Below are 18,834 nucleotides of genomic sequence, written 5' to 3'. Positions count from 1 at the left end.
TCACGCAGGATGTCCCTTCCAAAAAACCCTCCCCAATCAGCACATGATGCAAAGAAAAAGAAAAGAAAAAAGAGGTGCAAGATGGAATTGTCCTTGGGCCCTCCCACCCACCCTTATGTTGTGTAAACAAAACAGGACATGCACACTTTAACCAACCCATCATTTCAGTGACAGGGTCTGCCACACGACTGTGACTGATATGACGGGTTGGTTTGGACCCCCCCCAAAAAAGAAGCAATTAATCTCTCCTTGCACAAACTGGCTCTACAGAGGCAAGATGTCCACCTCATCTTCACCCTCCGATATATCACCGTGTACATCCCCCTCCTCACAGATTATCAATTCGTCCCCACTGGAATCCACCATCTCAGCTCCCTGTGTACTTTGTGGAGGCAATTGCTGCTGGTCAATGTCTCCGCGGAGGAATTGATTATAATTCATTTTAATGAACATCATCTTCTCCACATTTTCTGGATGTAACCTCGTACGCCGATTGCTGACAAGGTGAGCGGCGGCACTAAACACTCTTTCGGAGTACACACTTGTGGGAGGGCAACTTAGGTAGAATAAAGCCAGTTTGTGCAAGGGCCTCCAAATTGCCTCTTTTTCCTGCCAGTATAAGTACGGACTGTGTGACGTGCCTACTTGGATGCGGTCACTCATATAATCCTCCACCATTCTATCAATGTTGAGAGAATCATATGCAGTGACAGTAGACGACATGTCCGTAATCGTTGTCAGGTCCTTCAGTCCGGACCAGATGTCAGCATCAGCAGTCGCTCCAGACTGCCCTGCATCACCGCCAGCGGGTGGGCTCGGAATTCTGAGCCTTTTCCTCGCACCCCCAGTTGCGGGAGAATGTGAAGGAGGAGATGTTGACAGGTCGCGTTCCGCTTGACTTGACAATTTTGTCACCAGCAGGTCTTTCAACCCCAGCAGACCTGTGTCTGCCGGAAAGAGAGATCCAAGGTAGGCTTTAAATCTAGGATCGAGCACGGTGGCCAAAATGTAGTGCTCTGATTTCAACAGATTGACCACCCGTGAATCCTTGTTAAGCGAATTAAGGGCTGCATCCACAAGTCCCACATGCCAAGCGGAATCGCTCCCTTTTAGCTCCTTCTTCAATGCCTCCAGCTTCTTCTGCAAAAGCCTGATGAGGGGAATGACCTGACTCAGGCTGGCAGTGTCTGAACTGACTTCACGTGTGGCAAGTTCAAAGGGCATCAGAACCTTGCACAACGTTGAAATCATTCTCCACTGCACTTGAGACAGGTGCATTCCACCTACTATATCGTGCTCAATTGTATAGGCTTGAATGGCCTTTTGCTGCTCCTCCAACCTCTGAAGCATATAGAGGGTTGAATTCCACCTCGTTACCACTTCTTGCTTCAGATGATGGCAGGGCAGGTTCAGTAGTTTTTGGTGGTGCTCCAGTCTTCTGTACGTGGTGCCTGTACGCCGAAAGTGTCCCGCAATTTTTCTGGCCACCGACAGCATCTCTTGCACGCCCCTGTCGTTTTTTAAAAAATTCTGCACCACCAAATTCAAGGTATGTGCAAAACATGGGACGTGCTGGAATTTGCCCATATTTAATGCACACACAATATTGCTGGCGTTGTCCGATGCCACAAATCCACAGGAGAGTCCAATTGGGGTAAGCCATTCCGCGATGATCTTCCTCAGTTGCCGTAAGAGGTTTTCAGCTGTGTGCGTATTCTGGAAAGCGGTGATACAAAGCGTAGCCTGCCTAGGAAAGAGTTGGCGTTTGCGAGATGCTGCTACTGGTGCCGCCGCTGCTGTTCTTGCGGCGGGAGTCCATACATCTACCCAGTGGGCTGTCACAGTCATATAGTCCTGACCCTGCCCTGCTCCACTTGTCCACATGTCCGTGGTTAAGTGGACATTGGGTACAACTGCATTTTTTAGGACACTGGTGAGTCTTTTTCTGACGTCCGTGTACATTCTCGGTATCGCCTGCCTAGAGAAGTGGAACCTAGATGGTATTTGGTAACGGGGGCACACTGCCTCAATAAATTGTCTAGTTCCCTGTGAACTAACGGCGGATACCGGACGCACGTCTAACACCAACATAGTTGTCAAGGACTCAGTTATCCGCTTTGCAGTAGGATGACTGCTGTGATATTTCATCTTCCTCGCAAAGGACTGTTGAACAGTCAATTGCTTACTGGAAGTAGTACAAGTGGGCTTACGACTTCCCCTCTGGGATGACCATCGACTCCCAGCGGCAACAACAGCAGCGCCAGCAGCAGTAGGCGTTACACGCAAGGATGCATCGGAGGAATCCCAGGCAGGAGAGGACTCGTCAGAATTGCCAGTGACATGGCCTGCAGGACTATTGGCATTCCTGGGGAAGGAGGAAATTGACACTGAGGGAGTTGGTGGGGTGGTTTGCGTGAGCTTGGTTACAAGAGGAAGGGATTTACTGGTCAGTGGACTGCTTCCGCTGTCACCCAAAGTTTTTGAACTTGTCACTGACTTATTATGAATGCGCTGCAGGTGACGTATAAGGGAGGATGTTCCGAGGTGGTTAACGTCCTTACCCCTACTTATTACAGCTTGACAAAGGGAACACACGGCTTGACACCTGTTGTCCGCATTTCTGGTGAAATACCTCCACACCGAAGAGCTGATTTTTTTGGTATTTTCACCTGGCATGTCAACGGCCATATTCCTCCCACGGACAACAGGTGTCTCCCCGGGTGCCTGACTTAAACAAACCACCTCACCATCAGAATCCTCCTGGTCAATTTCCTCCCCAGCGCCAGCAACACCCATATCCTCCTCATCCTGGTGTACTTCAACACTGACATCTTCAATCTGACTATCAGGAACTGGACTGCGGGTGCTCCTTCCAGCACTTGCAGGGGGCGTGCAAATGGTGGAAGGCGCATGCTCTTCACGTCCAGTGTTGGGAAGGTCAGGCATCGCAACCGACACAATTGGACTCTCCTTGTGGATTTGGGATTTCAAAGAACGCACAGTTCTTTGCGGTGCTTTTGCCAGCTTGAGTCTTTTCAGTTTTCTAGCGAGAGGCTGAGTGCTTCCATCCTCATGTGAAGCTGAACCACTAGCCATGAACATAGGCCAGGGCCTCAGCCGTTCCTTGCCACTCCGTGTGGTAAATGGCATATTGGCAAGTTTACGCTTCTCCTCCGACAATTTTATTTTAGGTTTTGGAGTCCTTTTTTTACTGATATTTGGTGTTTTGGTTTTGACATGCTCTGTACTATGCCATTGGGCATCGGCCTTGGCAGACGACGTTGCTGGCATTTCATCGTCTCGGCCATGACTAGTGGCAGCAGCTTCAGCACGAGGTGGAAGTGGATCTTGATCTTTCCCTAATTTTGGAACCTCAACATTTTTGTTCTCCATATTTTAATAGGCACAACTAAAAGGCACCTCAGGTAAACAATGGAGATGGATGGATTGGATACTAGTATACAATTATGGACGGGCTGCCGAGTGCCGACACAGAGGTAGCCACAGCCGTGAACTACCGCACTGTACTGTGTCTGCTGCTAATATATAGACTGGTTGATAAAGAGATAGTATACTCGTAACTAGTATGTATGTATAAAGAAAGAAAAAAAAACCACGGTTAGGTGGTATATACAATTATGGACGGGCTGCCGAGTGCCGACACAGAGGTAGCCACAGCCGTGAACTACCGCACTGTACTGTGTCTGCTGCTAATATATAGACTGGTTGATAAAGAGATAGTATACTCGTAACTAGTATGTATGTATAAAGAAAGAAAAAAAAACCACGGTTAGGTGGTATATACAATTATGGACGGGCTGCCGAGTGCCGACACAGAGGTAGCCACAGCCGTGAACTACCGCACTGTACTGTGTCTGCTGCTAATATATAGACTGGTTGATAAAGAGATAGTATACTCGTAACTAGTATGTATGTATAAAGAAAGAAAAAAAAACCACGGTTAGGTGGTATATACAATTATGGACGGGCTGCCGAGTGCCGACACAGAGGTAGCCACAGCCGTGAACTACCGCACTGTACTGTGTCTGCTGCTAATATAGACTGGTTGATAAAGAGATAGTATACTCGTAACTAGTATGTATGTATAAAGAAAGAAAAAAAAACCACGGTTAGGTGGTATATACAATTATGGACGGGCTGCCGAGTGCCGACACAGAGGTAGCCACAGCCGTGAACTACCGCACTGTACTGTGTCTGCTGCTAATATATAGACTGGTTGATAAAGAGATAGTATACTCGTAACTAGTATGTATGTATAAAGAAAGAAAAAAAAACCACGGTTAGGTGGTATATACAATTATGGACGGGCTGCCGAGTGCCGACACAGAGGTAGCCACAGCCGTGAACTACCGCACTGTACTGTGTCTGCTGCTAATATATAGACTGGTTGATAAAGAGATAGTATACTCGTAACTAGTATGTATGTATAAAGAAAGAAAAAAAAACCACGGTTAGGTGGTATATACAATTATGGACGGGCTGCCGAGTGCCGACACAGAGGTAGCCACAGCCGTGAACTACCGCACTGTACTGTGTCTGCTGCTAATATAGACTGGTTGATAAAGAGATAGTATACTCGTAACTAGTATGTATGTATAAAGAAAGAAAAAAAAATCACGGTTAGGTGGTATATACAATTATGGACGGGCTGCCGAGTGCCGACACAGAGGTAGCCACAGCCGTGAACTACCGCACTGTACTGTGTCTGCTGCTAATATATAGACTGGTTGATAAAGAGATAGTATACTCGTAACTAGTATGTATGTATAAAGAAAGAAAAAAAAACCACGGTTAGGTGGTATATACAATTATGGACGGGCTGCCGAGTGCCGACACAGAGGTAGCCACAGCCGTGAACTACCGCACTGTACTGTGTCTGCTGCTAATATATAGACTGGTTGATAAAGAGATAGTATACTCGTAACTAGTATGTATGTATAAAGAAAGAAAAAAAAACCACGGTTAGGTGGTATATACAATTATGGACGGGCTGCCGAGTGCCGACACAGAGGTAGCCACAGCCGTGAACTACCGCACTGTACTGTGTCTGCTGCTAATATATAGACTGGTTGATAAAGAGATAGTATACTCGTAACTAGTATGTATGTATAAAGAAAGAAAAAAAAACCACGGTTAGGTGGTATATACAATTATGGACGGGCTGCCGAGTGCCGACACAGAGGTAGCCACAGCCGTGAACTACCGCACTGTACTGTGTCTGCTGCTAATATATAGACTGGTTGATAAAGAGATAGTATACTCGTAACTAGTATGTATGTATAAAGAAAGAAAAAAAAACCACGGTTAGGTGGTATATACAATTATGGACGGGCTGCCGAGTGCCGACACAGAGGTAGCCACAGCCGTGAACTACCGCACTGTACTGTGTCTGCTGCTAATATATAGACTGGTTGATAAAGAGATAGTATACTCGTAACTAGTATGTATGTATAAAGAAAGAAAAAAAAACCACGGTTAGGTGGTATATACAATTATGGACGGGCTGCCGAGTGCCGACACAGAGGTAGCCACAGCCGTGAACTACCGCACTGTACTGTGTCTGCTGCTAATATATAGACTGGTTGATAAAGAGATAGTATACTCGTAACTAGTATGTATGTATAAAGAAAGAAAAAAAAACAACGGTTAGGTGGTATATACAATTATGGACGGGCTGCCGAGTGCCGACACAGAGGTAGCCACAGCCGTGAACTACCGCACTGTACTGTGTCTGCTGCTAATATATAGACTGGTTGATAAAGAGATAGTATACTCGTAACTAGTATGTATGTATAAAGAAAGAAAAAAAACCACGGTTAGGTGGTATATACAATTATGGACGGGCTGCCGAGTGCCGACACAGAGGTAGCCACAGCCGTGAACTACCACACTGTACTGTGTCTGCTGCTAATATAGACTGGTTGATAAAGAGATAGTATACTACTAATATTATATATACTGGTGGTCAGGTCACTGGTCACTAGTCACACTGGCAGTGGCACTCCTGCAGCAAAAGTGTGCACTGTTTAATTTTAATATAATATTATGTACTCCTGGCTCCTGCTATAACCTATAACTGGCACTGCAGTAGTGCTCCCCAGTCTCCCCCACAATTATAAGCTGTGTGAGCTGAGCAGTCAGACAGATATATAATATATATAGATGATGCAGCACACTGGCCTGAGCCTGAGCAGTGCACACAGATATGGTATGTGACTGACTGAGTCACTGTGTGTATCGCTTTTTTCAGGCAGAGAACGGATATATTAAATAAACTGCACTGTGTGTCTGGTGGTCACTCACTATATAATATATTATGTACTCCTGGCTCCTGCTATAACCTATAACTGGCACTGCAGTAGTGCTCCCCAGTCTCCCCCACAATTATAAGCTGTGTGAGCTGAGCAGTCAGACAGATATATATAATATTATATATAGATAATAGATGATGCAGCACACTGGCCTGAGCCTGAGCAGTGCACACAGATATGGTATGTGACTGAGTCACTGTGTGCTGTGTATCGCTTTTTTCAGGCAGAGAACGGATTATAAATAAAACTGGTGGTCACTGGTCACTATCAGCAAAACTCTGCACTGTACACTACTGAGTACTCCTAATGCTCCCCAAAATTAGTAAATCAAGTGTCTCTCTAATCTATTCTAAACGGAGAGGACGCCAGCCACGTCCTCTCCCTATCAATCTCAATGCACGTGTGAAAATGGCGGCGACGCGCGGCTCCTTATATAGAATCCGAGTCTCGCGATAGAATCCGAGCCTCGCGAGAATCCGACAGCGTCATGATGACGTTCGGGCGCGCTCGGGTTAACCGAGCAAGGCGGGAAGATCCGAGTCGCTCGGACCCGTGAAAAAAAACATGAAGTTCTGGCGGGTTCGGATTCAGAGAAACCGAACCCGCTCATCTCTAGTGTGTGTGTGTGTGTGTGTGTGTGTGTGTAAGTGAAAGCGGTGTGTGTGTGTGTGTGTGTGTGTGTGTGTGTGTGTGTGTGTGTGTGTGCAAGGAAAAGAGCATGTGTGTGTGTATGTCTATACTACTATTGTGAAAGGCATCTGAGTACACTGCTACTGTTCACCCTGAGTACCAGATATCTACATATGGCATATATGTGTGTGGGGGGGGGGAAAGGGGGACACCAACATTTTATCATGCCTCCAGGCGACTGGGGCGAACTTACGCCACTGAGTAGACCTATGCATCAACCAGGCAGGGGCGGGGGGCGGTGGTGTTGATGAGGTGGGTTGGCCCTGACTATTTCATTTGCACTGGGACCCGCAATATCTAATGGCAGCACAAGCAGCTGTCTTACTAGAATTTCATACATCCCTCTATCATAGTCAGTTTGCAGTGCACGATTGCTTTGCTCACCACAAGGGGCAATGCACAATGGCATGTTACGTAGTGCAAAAAGTACTACAGTGCACTATGGGGGTAATTCCAAGTTGATTGCAGCAGGATTTTTTTTAGCAGTTGGGCAAAACCATGTGCACTGCAGGTGGGGCAGATGTAACATGTGCAGAGAGAGTTAGATTTGGGTGGGTTATTTTGTTTCTGTGCAGGGTAAATACTGGCTGCTTTATTTGTACACTGCAAATTAGATTTCAGATTGAACACACCACACCCAAATCTAACTCTCTCTGCACATGTTACATCTGCCTCCCGTCCACTGCACATGGGCCCTCATTCCGAGTTGTTCGCTCGTTATTTTTTTTTTCCGCAACGGAGCGATTAGTCGCTAATGCGCATGCGCAATGTTCGCAGTGCGTCTGCGCCAAGTAAAGTTGCTAATCAGTTTGGTATTTTACTCACGGCCTAATGAAGAAATTTCATCGTTCTGGTGATCGGAGTGAGATTGTCAGGAAGTGGGTGTTTCTGGGCGGAAACTGGCCGTTTTATGTGTGTGTGCGAAAAAACGCTGCCGTTTCTGGGAAAAACGCGGGAGTGGCTGGAGAAACGGGGGAGTGTCTGGGCGAACGCTGGGTGTGTTTGTGACGTCAAACCAGGAACGAAACTGACTGAACTGATCGCAGTGGCAGAGTAAGTCTGGAGCTACTCAGAAACTGCTAAGAAATTTCTATTCGCAATTCTGCTAATCTTTCGTTTGCAATTCTGCTAAGCTAAGATACACTCCCAGTAGGCGGCGGCTTAGCGTGTGCACTGCTGCTAGCGAGCGAACAACTCGGAATGAGGGCCATAGTTTTGCCCAACTGTTAACAAAAATCCTGCTGCGATCAACTTGGAATTACCCCCTTTGATCACTGGAGGAAAGCAGTAGGGTCACCATATTTTCACCAATCAGACAACTGCATGTGTGGCTTGAAAGTCTCTACTGACCTGAATACTTAATGCTGTGAAAGGTTCTGGTGGTTCTGTAATACAATAGGGTACTTTTTGGTTGAATGGTTTAGATGCAGAAGGTAAGTCAATGCCAATCGCTAATTAATGACATTAGAAGATCATTAGAGTTTCCAATCCTTGATCTGAGCCCAACTGTCAGTACCCTGGGGCAAATCTCCAAGTAGTTAGGGTCACCCACCTCCTCTATTGCCCTATACAGAGGTACCTGGCCAGTTGTTTGCTCCTGACTCCACGTGTATTTGCTCAATTAGCCTCATTTTCTCCTACTCACTTAAACCACAATGGGGGTCATTCCGAGTTGATCGCTCGCTGACGTTTTTCGCAGCATAGCGATCAGGCAAAAAAACGGCTGTTCTGCGCATGCGTATGGGCCACAGGGTGCACGTGCCAAGTAATTTCACACAAAACTATGCAGTTTTACACAGGAGCGAGCGACGCTTTTCAGTCGCTCTGCTGATCGGTGAGTGATTGACAGGAAGTGGGTGTTTCTGGGCGGAAACTGACCGTTTTCCGGGAGTGTGCTAAAAAACGCAGGCGTGTCAGGCTAAAATGCAGGAGTGGCTGGAGAAACGGGGGAGTGGCTGAATCTTTCGTTTGCTATTCTGCTAAGCTAAGAAACACTCCCAGAGGGCGGCGGCCTAGCGTGTGCAATGCTGCTAAAAGCAGCTAGCAAGCGATCAACTCGGAAAGAGGGCCATTGTCACTCCGATCTCTCCCTGCAGCAGTCTGTTGCTCCCACCCTCATCATTATTTCCCCCTCGTTACTTCCCTGCTTTCTAGTCTCCACTCATTAACTGTCTAAATTTAGGTTGCTGTCACTTATCTCCCCCTAGGTTGCGACTACTCGGAGACACAATTCCAGGAGTTAAAAATTCCTCTTTTGATCGTATAAATATTATTTATATAGCCACAAGACATACAATCTCCCCATCCCGGTATACAGCATCCATCTTATGGAGAAAAAAATCTAACAATAAAATAAAATATATTAATTTAATGTAACATAAGACAGCAGTTGACCAAGGTCACTATAAACAATTGGCAATGATTTAGTGCCCATGGGAAATTAATAAATCTAAGTCATACATGAGGTATATCTACAACATTGCTAGTGGGGTTTTTTTTGTTTTGTTTTTTTAAATAAATATTTTCTATTTCAACTATATGAAAATTAAAATGTAACCAATCTACCACAATAACTTTGCATGCACACTGTACACATCAAAATTAATTTGTATAATATCTACGTTCGCAGCCTTGCTATGTAAAAAAAAAACCTTCCCCATAGGCGGCGTCTAGTTGATCGCACGGGCAGCAAAAAGTTGCTACGTGCGATCAACTCGGAATGGCCCCCCATGTGCACTGCAGGGGGGCCAGATGTAACATGTGCAGAAAGAGATTTGGGTGGGGTGTGTTCCAACTGAAATCTAAATTGCAATGTAAAAATAAAGCAGCCAGTATTTACCCTGCACAGAAACAATATAACCCACCTAAATCTAACTCTCTCTGCACATGTTATATCTACCCCCCACCCCCCTGCAGTGCACATAAGTGGTCATTCCGAGTTGTTCGCGCGTTGCAATTTTTCGCAACGGAGCGATTAGGTAGAAAATGCGCATGCGCATGGTACGCAGCGCGCATGCGCTTAGTTATTTAACACAAAACTTAGTAGATTTACACAAGCTCGAGCAACGTTTTTTCAACGCTCGAGTGATCGTAGTGTGATTGACAGGAAGTGGGTGTTTCTGGGTGGCAACATGACGTTTTCAGGGAGTGTGCTAAAAAACGCAGGCGTGCCAGGTAAAAACGCAGGAGTAAAAGGGAAGGGAGATTTTTTTGCTGCGCCTATGTCTATCAATTATATTAAATTAAATTAAACAGGACTAATGTCTTTAACATGGAATTGACAGTGTCAAATGTACGTGCGCCTCTATAAGGAGTTGTGTGTTACTCCTGTGCTAGAGAGCTGGAAAGAAAATAGGAGGAAATAGAAGCGCACATCACTTTCTGACACTGTAAAATCCTAGATCAATTCACAACCAAAGGGTCAAAAAAATATAAGTAAAGTGGCTGGAGAAACGGGGGAGTGGCTGGCCGAACGCAGGGCGTGTTTGTGACGTCAAACCAGGAACTAAACGGACCAAGCCGATCACAATCTGTGAGTAGGTCCGGAGCTACTCAGAAACGGCAAGGAATTATTTAGTAGCAGTTCTGCTAGTCTTTCGTTCGCTATTCTGCTAAGCTAAGATACACTCCCAGAGGGTGGCGGCCTAGCGTTTGCAATGCTGCTAAAAGCAGCTAACGAGCGAACAACTCGGAATGAGGGCCATAGTTTTGCCCAACTGCTAACAAATTTGCTGCTGCGAACAACTCTGAATTACCCCCAATATTCTGATTCAGTGGACACAGTGTTCTCATTTGCAATGTCTTGTTCATAGCTAAACAAAAAGGGGGAGCAAAATATTATATATATATATCCTGACGAAGGGCCTCTTAGAGGTGTTGTTTTATATAATGGGTGTAAAAGTTGAGGTATGTGATTTGGGGGCCTTTAGGAAGGGATCCTGCAAATCGCCCCACAACCATAGCCTATTATCTCACCTAAATACATTCTTTCTAGTCCTATTTGGAATATATTATACAACTTAAAAAAATTTTTTAGGATTTTTAACCATTTTCCATGAGAGAAGGCTCCTAATTCTATGCGAGTTGGTGGTATTACAAATTAATCTGCACACTTCATTACAGAACTTCCCATAAAGCTTTAATATAATTTAAATCATATGAAATTAAATTTGGTGAGAACATATTTGACTTCATTCTTGCATTTATGAAATCACTCTAAAATTAATGACCAGGGTGTTATCTCAGTGGGTTAGGAAAATTCCTTTTCTTTTTGAAATGTCTTATACTACGCAAGAATTGCTAATATACAGTATGTATGAACTCATGGAAATAATGGCCCTCATTCCGAGTTGATCGGTCGCAAGGCGAATTTAGCAGAGTTACACACGCTAAGCCGCCGCCTACTGGGAGTGAATCTTAGCTTCTTAAAATTGCGACCGATGTATTCGCAATAATGCGATTACTAACTACTTAGCAGTTTCAGAGTAGCTCCAGACTTACTCTGCCTGTGCGATCATTTCAGTGCTTGTCGTTCCTGGTTGACGTCACAAACACACCCAGCGTTCGCCCAGGCACTCCCACCGTTTCTCCGGCCACTCCTGCGTTTTTTCCGGAAACGGTAGCGTTTTCAGCCACACGCCCCTGAAACGCCGTGTTTCCGCCCAGTAACACCCATTTCCTGTCAATCACATTACGATCGCCGGAGCGAAGAAAAAGCCGTGAGTAAAAATACTTTCTTCATAGTAAAGTTACTTGGCGCAGTCGCAGTGCGAACATTGCGCATGCGTACTAAGCGGATTTTCACTGCGATGCGATGAAAAATACCGAGCGAACAACTCGGAATGAGGGCCAATATCCGTATAACCAATGAGGTATAATGGTATAGCTTACAATCGTGTCATTCTAATTCCGTCATGTTGGTGCTCATTACAACCCTTGTGGCAGACAGGAGGCACGTGTGGACGCTGAAGGTCTCCTGAAAGACAGAACTGGAAAGGTGCTGATGAATCAGTGAAGATACCAGGTACAACTGTGCTAAAGTGCACTGTTGCTTGGAGACACTGAGATGCTTGGAGAAACTAAGGTGCTAGGAGACGCGGAGGCGCTTGGAGACACTGAGGTACTAGGAGGCACAGAAGTGCTTGGACGCACTGAGGTGCTTGGAGGTACTGGGGTGCGTAGAGACACTGGGGTGCGTAGAGACACTGGGGTGCGTAGAGACACTGGGGTGCATAGAGACACTGGGGTGCATAGAGACACTGGGGTGCTGGAGGCACGGGATGCTGAAAGCACAGAGGCACTGGAGGCACGGAAGTGCTTGGACGCACTGAGGTGCTTGGAGGTACTGGGGTGCGTAGAGACACTGGGGTGCGTAGAGACACTGGGGTGCGTAAAGACACTGGGGTGCGTAAAGACACTGGGGTGCTGGAGGCACGAGGTGCTGGAGGCACGAAGATGCTGGGGGGAACGGAGGTGCTGAGGCACGGGGTGCTGAAAGCATGGAGGTACTGAGTCACGGAGATGCTGGAAGCACGGAGGTGCTGAGGCACGGGATGCCGAAAGCACAGAGGTACTGGAAGCACGAGGTGCTGAGTCACGGAGATGCTGGAAGCACGGAGGTACTGAGGTACTGAGGCACGGAGGTACTGAGTCACGGAGATGCTGGAAGCACGGAGGTACTGAGGCACGGAGGTACTGAGTCACGGAGATGCTGGAAGCACGGAGGTGCTGAGGCACGGAATGCCGAAAGCACAGAGGTACTGGAAGCACGAGGTGCTGAGTCACGGAGATGCTGGAAGCACGGAGGTACTGAGGTACTGAGGCACAGAGGTACTGAGTCACGGAGAAGCTGGAAGCACGGAGGTACTGAGTCACGGAGATGCTGGAAGCACGGAGGTACTGAGTCACGGAGATGCTGGAAGCACGGAGGTACTGAGTCACGGAGATGCTGGAAGCACGGAGGTACTGAGGTACTGAGGCATGGAGGCACGGAGGTACTGAGGCACGGAGGTGCAGAGACACAGAAGCCACAGGGATACGGGAGCTCTGGAGATCACAACTACAACAGCAGTAAAACTGAAACACGACAGCTGTGGTTTTCGGTGGAGAATACGGAATTCAGTACTGTGCCTTTAAATTGAGACTCATGGAAATGGTGAAATCAATGGCAACACAAAAGTAAACCAAACGGTAACAAGGGAACAGAGTTTCCACAGGAACTTAGGTACAAAGATTACCTTTAGAGAGCTCAGCTTGAAGACTCACACAAAGCTGTGTGTGACACGAGGAACTGGCCCAGTTTCTAACTCAGCCTCCTGATTTATACTTCCTGGTCCTTGGTGATTGGTGAGCAGGATTAGGTGATGCAGAGAGTCTCAGGCTGGCAGAGGATTGAACAACTCTGGGTCAGGTGAACAGTCACTGTCATGTGACTACTCTAGCCAAGGCTGTGATGTAGAATGAGGCCTAGCAGGCCGAGAGAACACTGAAGCCTGAACTTCTGCAAAACATAAGATGCTTGCTTTTAGACCAAAAGTTCAGATTGCTGAATTCAGCCTCACACAGGAGATCACCACAGGTGGAGCTAATTAACTATTACCTCTCAGGCAGAGAACTCAGGAAAACTCATAGTGCTGACAAGCTGTTTAACTCCGTGAGTGAAAAGACACAGGATCCAGGACAGATGGCAGGGGTAAGTCACCAAATATAAAACCTACAGTCAGGATTGTGACAATATTATATTGGCCGGGGAACTTTACGGTGACTTATAATATCCTTTTAATTATCAGTAATAAACTTACATGCAGAGTACTCACTAGATCAAGTGACTGGGGATACTAACTAATAAGACACCATATTTAACAGTTGGCAATGAGAATGCCCATTAAGTGTGTTTACTCTTAGGCAACCCCCAATATACATCACTTGATCAATTACCCATATAGGGTACCCTTTGGAGCACCCATCATATAAAGCTGGGATGCTGAAATGTACTTTAATTCTGGGCTGGAAGCCTTTGTCCATCCATACCTGTTCAATGCATCTACAAAGATCTACTGTTATACACCCCCACCCCCTCAACTTTACTGTCGGTAATTGTGGGGTGAGGTTATAGTTATATAAGGGTTTCTATCAGTGGAAATGCTTTTAAATGCTTCAGTTCACTTCCTCCAAACATCATCCCATACAGAAAGCCCTTCAGACCTTATCATTATCATTCCTGTATTATTCATAATACAAATGTTTTCACGTTTCACATACTGTAAGTGTTGTATTGTGTTGGGCTTTTGAGGGAATTGTTTGTTTATTCTGTAGGAATATGGGCCCTCATTCCGAGTTGTTCGCTCGCAAGCTGCTTTTAGCAGCTTTGCACTAAGCCTAGGGAATACTTGATTACATATTCCCTTTTTTACCATGAGGTTGCCGCCGAGAACCTCATTTCCGGTTCCGGCCACTTCCCGTTTTTCTAATAAAGTTATTACAGATAAAAAGGAGCATAATCCCAAGAACTTCATCACTTCCTTGAGAAAGAATCCAGCTCTGGATTCGAAACGCGTTGGAACAAGAAGGAGCAGACACAGAGGACATTTCACATCGCCACCTCCGCCGCCAGCATTCGAACTACCGGAAGTGAAGACCCGAACTTCCGGTCGCGGCAGGTCGGCTCTAAACAGCGGCTACAGCACAGCAAGTGGAAAGCAGCCAAAGCCCAGCACCAAGGCAGGACTGACTTACCAAGCTGACAGGAACAAACATCACCAACACTACCGGAAGCTACTCCCGGTCACGGCCTCAAGCAAAGAAGAAACTAACAGGGTAAGATAGGGATAGTTTTTTCTATTAAGAGACTGTTTCCTCTCCTGAACTAGTGTCTAAAAGCTCCAACTAAAGCTCCAACAAAGGAGCTGTAAACATTGCACTATTTTCCTTCCCTTCCCCACCTTCCTAACCCTCTCTTTTTTATTTTTTATTTTATTTTAATTTTATTTTTATCTTTATTTTTATTTTTATTTTCATTTTTATTTTTATTTTTATTTTTATTTTTATTTCATTTTCTTATTTTATATTTTCTTCAATATTATACTTTTTTATTTTTTTCAATTAGATTTTTATTTTATTTTATTATTATTTTTGGTTGTTACACATTGCATATAATTTTTTAGTTGCCACACATTGCATAGAACATTAGAACAGACAGCGCTCGGTCTAAGATAAAATCCTAACAACTCACCTCTAAACAACCTGAGCAGCTTTACATCACAGCGCAGCCTACTATACAATTCTTTCCTTTTTTGCACATGCTAAGCCGCCGCCTACTGGGAGTGAATCTTAGCTTATCAAAATTGCGAACGAAAGATTAGCAGAATTGCGAATAGACACTTCTTAGCAGTTTCTGAGTAGCTCCAGACTTAAGGAGGGAGAAAAAGAAAGCTCTTGTGTGGGCACACTCTTATGAAAAAATTAACATTACTCACGTACACCTCCTACACCTTCATTCGTACTCACCAAATCTCACCTCACCCCTACCATTTTCCTTTTCACTCCAAATCAAACTCACCTATTTTTCAGCAAAGTGATTTTTTTCACTTCATCAACTCTAATCGTATATCCATAATTTGCCCTAGGATATCCTTCAATCACTATTCAAATAGTTGCTTTCTTACACCTCTTTTCCACAGTCACCCCACTGCCCTCAATCATTATGATGTATTCCACTTGTTACCCATCAACCAGGTATATCATATTATTCATTATCTTTTAATTCTCGTACCCCCATATTCTTGTATGTCCAAATGTCTTATATTTTATTATTTATATATCAAAATTTATTATCATCCATTTCATCTTTCACTCCCTTCTCATTCACCTAATAAAACTTTCTTCCTTTTCTTTTTTATCACATCCCAGCCCTCACATTACCTACCACCAATAGTTTCCAACATAATACACACTTTCTCCAAACACTCCCTTTTCCCATATCCCTGTCCTCACAATAAGGGCTGCCATTCCCCTCTCCAAAATGGCGCCCACGGCCTCCTACCTCGTGACCATGTTCCTTTCATCCGATAATATCCAAGCACTACAGAACACACCCACCGGACTTTTGTCTTGAGTATCCTCCTGTTTTCATTGGCCGAGACGCCTTGCATTTACCCCAATTACCAGGAAATAACTCCTCCGCCCCTAACATTATTTTCAGCCCTTGTTCTCCCAATAAGGGCTGTCTTTCCCTTTTCCAAAATGGCGCTCACTGCATCCTACCACGTGACCATTTTCTTTTCATCAGATAACATTTAGGTACTACTAGAACACACCCGCCTGACAAATGGTCCATAGTATCCTCCTGTTTATATTGGCCGAGGCGCTTTGCATTTGCCCCAAATCACCAGTAAATAATTCCTCCGTCTCCTACGATAATAATTTTCAGCTGGCAACCCCTTGTCCGCAGCACAGCATTTTTATTCCCTATTCAGCAATAATCGGACCTTCTATATTCTATTCAAAACATCATATGGAACTGTCATTATCAACAGAGACATACGGGCAATCCCTCTTCCAAGATGGCCAGTCTCTCCACCCAGCCGATCTTCCCATATTTCCTATGTCTGACGGACAATCCGAATACTTTTACTACAGCACGCCTCTCCCCGCCCATACACAGACGCACCGTCTGCTCCAATTGGTTAGGATACGCTGCACATCCGACGTCACGCAGATTTTATTCTTACTCCCGCCTCCACTCACACCTCATTGGCTGCTACCTCAATCAGCAGGGTTTTTAAACCCCATCTGCTGTATCTACAGTGAGATCCCGGAAGTGAACAAGCCCTGACGGGCGAAACGCGTTTTCCACGGACTTCACGACGAGACCTTCCTTGGAGCAGTACTTACTGTCATTTGTCTCCATACCTGACATCTTTCCACGGACTTCACGACGAGACCTTCCTTGGAGCAGTACTTACTGTCATTTGTCTCCATACCTGACATCTTGAGTATCATTTACTTTTTTCATACATATATATGACTTTGGAGTCTCTATTATTTTTGCAATTGGTACCTATTCTATTCAGGCACTCTAATCTATACTGCACATCATGCTGTTAGAATTTCTGTGACCTGACATCTTGAGTATCATTTACTCCTTTTATACATATATATGACTTTAGAGTCTCCATTACTTTTGCTATTAGTGCCTATCTCATTTAGACATTCTGATTTATACTGCATATCATGCTGTTAGAATTTCTGTGCCTATTATAGCCAGATAATCTTTTAGATTGCAGACTAGACCTATTCACAGTACTACACCCATCTTTCAACATGAGGAACAGTGGGGTACACTAAATGGTCTGATATCATTCTCTAACTTCAGTCATGATTATTACTTCTGTGATACTGCCCCCATGAATGGTTTAAGGTAAACAGAAATGTATATGTGATTTATACAGCTATGATTTTCTGTGTTTATTACAACTCATTAATCCTGCAGATTGCAGATCAAATCAATTTATTCTAACTTGCTTATCATTTAGTCCTCCATCTTTATCTTATTTTTCCCTCTCCTCTACTATCATTCTGTGGACTCTCATCCCCGATCCAGGGTTAACGGTGCCACTGCGTGGCAATTCTTTTTACCCTGCCTAACGTGGAAAGCAGATCCACACACTTTTCGATCTTATCTTTTCTATAAATCCTCTTACTATTCCTATATCGGTGCACTCTCATTGGTAGATAATCTCTCTACTATCATACCACGCTGCTAATGCCCGATCTCGTCCGATCTTGGAAGCGAAACAGCGTCGGGCCAGGTCAGTACCTTGAGAGGAGACTCCCTGGGAATACCCGGTTTTGTAGAGTACGGACTATTCCCCTTTTTAAGGGTGGACACCAACAGCAGTATCACCACTACGTACTACTTCTAACTTTTCTCTTTCACTTCTACTAGTGTCCAGGGTATATCGATCTAAATATTCCTAATTTGCTTGAATAAAATTCTTTAATGGGTTAATATCTAATTATTTGGTATTAACCCAATCCAAGCGGATCTCCAATATATAGTACTGATCTCCTTGGTTAGTCTCATTAATACAGATTATCTGTACTGGTCAGGTGAAATGGCTGCTAGACTATCTTGTGTCTGCAACCTTTCTAAAATCCTTTTTGTGTGATTCAACAGACCAGAACATTTTTATCTCTTTAAGGTGATATATATAATCTATATTTTTTATTCTTTCTCTCACATTTTTCTAATTTGTACACCTCCTTTTAGGATCACATAGGGAATATCTTTCAATTTTAAAGTTGAATAATAAACATATGTTTTAATGTTTCTGTCACAATTCAATGTTAATTTTTTCATAAGAGTGCGCCCACACAAGAGCTTTCTTTTTCTCCCTCCTTGTACTTGTACTTTCTGGCTCTGGGCGCACCACCAAAACGGACCGTTATTGAAAGGTTAATTGTCCAACTTTGGTTTTTCATAATTCTTTTGGAATTTATTTTACACCAGTGCCTGGTCGCTCTTTCGCTTGGTAGCTCCAGACTTACTCGGCAACTGCGATCAGTTCAGTCAGTTTCGTTCCTGGTTTGACGTCACAAACACTCCCAGCGTTCGGCCAGACACTCCCCCGTTTCTCCAGCCACTCCCGCGTTTTTCCCAGGAACGGTAGCGTTTTTTCACACACACTCATAAAACGGCCAGTTTCCGCCCAGAAACACCCACTTCCTGTCAATCACATTACGATCACCAGAACGAAGAAAAAACCTCGTAATGCCGTGAGTAAAATACCTAACTGCATAGCAAATTTACTTG

The 18,834-nt window shown here is 44.7% G+C and overlaps 1 pseudogene; it reads left to right on the top strand.

Moving 5' to 3' along the window:
* The first annotated feature begins 17,760 nt into the window (after nt 1-17,760).
* Nucleotides 17,761-17,879, top strand: LOC134950230 (5S ribosomal RNA; annotated as a pseudogene).
* The last annotated feature ends 955 nt before the right edge of the window (nt 17,880-18,834 follow it).

This window comes from Pseudophryne corroboree, chromosome 8 (genome assembly GCF_028390025.1).
Source record: "Pseudophryne corroboree isolate aPseCor3 chromosome 8, aPseCor3.hap2, whole genome shotgun sequence".
Classification (NCBI taxonomy): domain Eukaryota; kingdom Metazoa; phylum Chordata; class Amphibia; order Anura; family Myobatrachidae; genus Pseudophryne; species Pseudophryne corroboree.
Note: the sequence above shows the minus strand (reverse complement) of the source record. Positions and strands in the feature narration are given on the sequence as shown.